Source organism: Mastomys coucha, unplaced genomic scaffold (genome assembly GCF_008632895.1).
Source record: "Mastomys coucha isolate ucsf_1 unplaced genomic scaffold, UCSF_Mcou_1 pScaffold15, whole genome shotgun sequence".
Lineage (NCBI taxonomy): Eukaryota > Metazoa > Chordata > Mammalia > Rodentia > Muridae > Mastomys > Mastomys coucha.
Window position 1 is genome coordinate 131,336,329 of NW_022196897.1, and position 4,759 is coordinate 131,341,087.

General features: G+C 44.1%; 1 protein-coding gene across 7 annotated transcripts in view; it reads left to right on the forward strand.

Annotated features, from left to right (window-relative positions):
- The window catches only part of Cfap61 (cilia and flagella associated protein 61), a 294,575-nt gene that overhangs the window by 151,261 nt on the left and 138,555 nt on the right, over positions 1 to 4,759 (forward strand). The window lies entirely within an intron of this gene.

Below are 4,759 nucleotides of genomic sequence, written 5' to 3' on the forward strand. Positions count from 1 at the left end.
TCTCTCTTTCTCTCTCTCTCTCCCTCTCTCTCTCCCTCTCTCTCTCCCTCTCTCTCTCTCTCTCTTTCCTCTCTCTTTCTCTCTCTTTCTTTTTTCTCTGTTGTCTCCTTTCTTTCTCTGTCTCCACTCTCTTTTCATGTCCCAAATAAACTTCATTTTATACCAGATCCGTGGTATGACTGGTACCCAGGGAGGAGGGGGATGGATGCCTCAGCATGGGCCCACTAAGGTATCCCCTCCTGCGGCATCATGCTGCCACGTTACAAAACATCACAAACACACTCACATACCATACACAAATACTATACGCACACACATACACCTCACCTCCCTTCAGCACCTCATCCCACACACAAACACCACATAGATGGAGGGAAGCTCATGAAATGAAAAGTTCCTGAGTGAACCAAGATGTAGGGACCAGAAGAGTGAGATCAGATAATTCGGGAGAGGAAAGAAGAAATCCCAGCAGTACAGAGCAAAGGCTCTGTAAAGTCTAGGTTGGGTCATGGTAGGAAAGGAAGAAAACAAATAAGACCTGTGAACCCTAGAGTTGCCAGTAAGCCTGATGATCCACATTCAGTTTCCTGGACTTATGGGGGAGAAGATTAGAACAGACTTCTGCAAGTTATTTTCTGATTTCCACACATGTGCCACGACCTAGGAAACACACACACACAGACACAAACAGACACCCTTCATACACACCACCACCACTACCACCACCACCACCACCACCACCAACAACAACAACAAATTTATTTAAAAATCAACCAAAATTTCTTCCTGGTGACTTCTCACGCTCACAGCCAGTCTTTGATGCCCAGGCACTCATGGGAAATGATAATTCTCTTCCTAGTTTCTTATCTTAGCCCTTCCCGGCTCCTACCTTACTTGGACTGTTCTTTCCTTACCTGGACTGTGTGTTGCCCACATCTCCAAGTGCAGCTCAGGAATATCTTAACTGCTCCCATATCATTGCTTCTTTATCCTATTTCTGGGATGGAATTTAAAGTATATGTTGTAAAGTCACTGCCAAAGTCAATGTTGATCTTAAAAGTCATTTACTGTATACAGCCTGACCTGTGGTTAGTCCTTCCTGCTGGAGTACATGGTCATGCCCAAGGTGGGAACCAGCCCTTTGTCTAAGATTCCAACTCAGGAGCATTAGAAAAATAGAATCAAAAATATTCTGAGATGATGCAGAGAGAAAAATGTGACTTCCATCCATACCTTCACTATGTCACATACATACCAAGCTCCTAGTCTCTCTGTTTATTATTGAAATATTTCAGCCTTGTCTAAAGAGTGAGTTCCAGGACAACCATGGCACTACATAGGGAAACCCTATCTTGAAAAACAAACAAACAAACCAAACCAAACCAAACCAAACCAAAACAAAACAAAACAAAAGATTATAAGGCACATATAATTTTTGTGTTTGAAATATAAGACACAGGGTTGAGATATAGCTGAGTTGGTAGGGTGCTTGCCTAGCATGCACAGAGACTTGAATTATCTTGAGTATGACATAAAAATATCTGTGCTGGCACACACCCATGATCCCAGAACTTAGGAAGTGAAGACAAGAGGACCAAAACTTCAAGAGAACCCTTGTCTGTCTACATAGTGAATTTGAGGCCAGTCTGTGCTACATGAGACTATATTTAAAAAAATAAAATAACAAATAAACCAAGCATCAGTAGATAAGACTTTGACCTGATGTATATTGTTAAGGTAGTCAGGCCCCACAATGGATCTCCTACTCATGAGGCATTTTGGGTGGGTGAGGTAGATGCTCATTGTGAAAACACACAGGCTGCCATTGTCAGGGCTCTTCCTTATCTGTTTCCTTTGGTTCTCTTGAGAAAGGGGCTAGCCCTGTAGCCCAGTCGAGCCTGGAACTCACAGTCCTCCATCTTTAGGCTCCTGTGTCCTGGCTGACAGATGGGCGGCGCCTCACCAGACCCTACCTGTTTTATTCCCCATGCAGACAGAACAGTTTGAAGAAACATAAAGGGAAGATTCTAAGCAACACCTTGCTTCTTGCTTACAGGAAAAACAAGTCCTTCAAAGGCAGAGGCAGCACACTTCACCAGCTTGTCACTTGTCACGGAAGGAGGCTTGTATATTGGGCAGAGAAAAATCTCCAGGCGTTTATAACTGCATCTACAAATTTTTAAAAGATGGCTTCCCCACTCTACCCCTCTGCCTCCTTACTTTATGAGCCTTAATCCTATCTGAGGACAACTGTGTTTTTAATCAAAACCTGGAGACATAATTGCGTTTACAGGAGCAACATTGTGATACATGCTCGTCTCTGGGACACCGCCCCTACCTGGTACCGATCAGTAACTTCTGACACCCCAAAGCCGCTCTGCATATTTAGCAGTTAGAAAGGTGATTTCTGAGGCCTGGCAGCTGTTGGTGTTAACGCTATTGTGTGGGGAAACAAAAGCCATTCTGTTTGGCTCAGTCTGCCTTTGTATCTGTGATACTGGAGCCGGTTCATGAATGATGTCTAATTCTTTACCAGGGAATTTCATTACTGCCTAGGGTTCAGTGCTAGTTTACACTTCCCACAGAGGCGAGGCGAATATCTGAGCCTACCTGCTAATGGAAGGAAGGTTGGCTTCTGACCTCTGTTGAAGATGCTTGCATTTTAAATCTGTGAATTAGATCTGCAAGGAGAGATGCCATCATAACACAACCTGGCACTTCCTACCTTCATTTCCCTGAACCACCCCACCCAAGACTGGCTAAGTGGACCTATAGGCTGTATGTCGGAAATAAAGCTGAGTATAGTAGACCAGTGAATGTGGAATCCTAGAACACCCACCCAAACCAGGGTGAACTTGACGTCTTGCATAACTGATGCTTATTTCAAGAATTGCACTTTTTCACAGGAAATGTGTCAACCTAGGAAGTTTTCTTTCTTTTTTTTTTTTTTTTTTGGTTTTTCGAGACAGGGTTTCTCTGTGTAGCCCTGGCTGTTCTGGAACTCACTCTCTTGAACCAGGCTGGCCTCGAACTCAGAAATCCACCTGCCTCTGTCTCCCAAGTGCTGGGATTAAAGGTGTGCGCCACCACCGGAAGTTTTCAGTTGTGTGTGCAGCTGAACGATGGAGGAACCGCAGTGAGCTTGGTCATTCCCACCTGCTACCCCTCCCTAGGCTGCACCTTTGCTTTATAACCTAATGTGCGTCCGTCAGAGATGAGTAACTTTACCCAACTGAGTGTGGGGCTCAGCATAGGATTTGTTTGGCCTGGAAACAGGAAGCATCACTCATTTTCACCTGCCCTTCTCGTATACCACTGCTACTCTGGGAATAAGCCCCAGCTGTCTCTTATCAGAAGTGGGGTGGAGGCAGAGAATAAGGAAGCCATTTTGGGTTCACATCTCCACCTTGTGAAGTCCCACAACTCTGGGCTTTACTCTGATTAGGCCAACCTAGACTAGGTGTTTAATGTACTAGACTAATCATTGAGTAAGGAGGACTTAGGGTTATGTAACTTATCATTGAAAGGAGATCTCTCTCTCTCTCTCTCTTTCTCTCTCTCTCTCTCTCTGTAGATCAATCATCTGGTGTGTGTGTGTGTGTGTGTGTGTGTGTGTGTGTGTGTTCGCGCAGGCAGACAGCCAGATTAGGCTGGTCCAGAATCTGCACATCAGAGACAGTAGCAGCTGAATCCCACTTAGATGAGCATACTTCTTGCCAATCCAGAGTGTCATAAACAAGAACAAGTGACAATTTTAAACTAGCGTATTTTGGAATGGTTTGTTACGAAGCACCATGTGGTAATGTGTGAATGATAATCATTTGCATATACCATTGAAGAATCCAAAGGCAACGTGGGCTTCAGGAAGCAGTTGAAAATCCTTTCTGTCCTGGTTCTCTGTGATCCTTTGGAGTTCCAACTCAGGATGGTGTTCTTTATGATGACTTTGCCATTCCCGGCCTCCCATCTGCATCTCGGGCTGTGTAGGAAGCAGGAAAGCTTCTGATCTCCTAAGTCATACACAGGCCTGGGCTTCACTCTGATTGGGCCAACTCAGGTCACATGTTTATGCTGGGCCAATTGTAGAGTGTGGGTTAAGATTATGTGGTTTGTCCATTAGACCCTTTCTTAAGATGGATGTGGGCTCAGTCTCTTCCAAAATCCATGGTGTCAATTTAAAGGTGAAGGTGGGGAGCAAAACAGGCTGAGAGGCACTAGTGACACTCGTGACACCATGTTTATAATCCCATATATATAAATGTGTGTGTGTGTGTTATGTCTCCTGCCTCCATATTGCTAGGCTAACTAGAATTTCACAGGGGATCATACTCATCTTGGGTGTTAGCGAATGGAAAAGCCTAAGGTCATGACACCCAAGGTACTGAACAGGGTGACACAGTTTAAAGTGATATCCATCAACCTACCGGATTCCCAACTCCTGGGAGCTCCAGATTTTGAGAAGATGAAAAGTGGGTTTTGCCTGCTAGGATATGAGATTCTGACCCAACGGATGTATTGGCGCTCATTTAATGTTGATATAGCCATTCCACCAACTCCGGCCTCCATTGTCTCATAGGAGAAGTCAGTGGTAATTATAATTCTCTATACATGGTATCAAGTATCACCAAATCACCAAATAAAAGTGTGTGTTGAGTTAAAACTAATGACTTTCAGTGTGTTGCATAATTTTCTTTCAAGAATTACACCTCCATCTACCAGACCCACAGTTCCTCTCTGTATAGAGGTTTTTTTTTTTTTT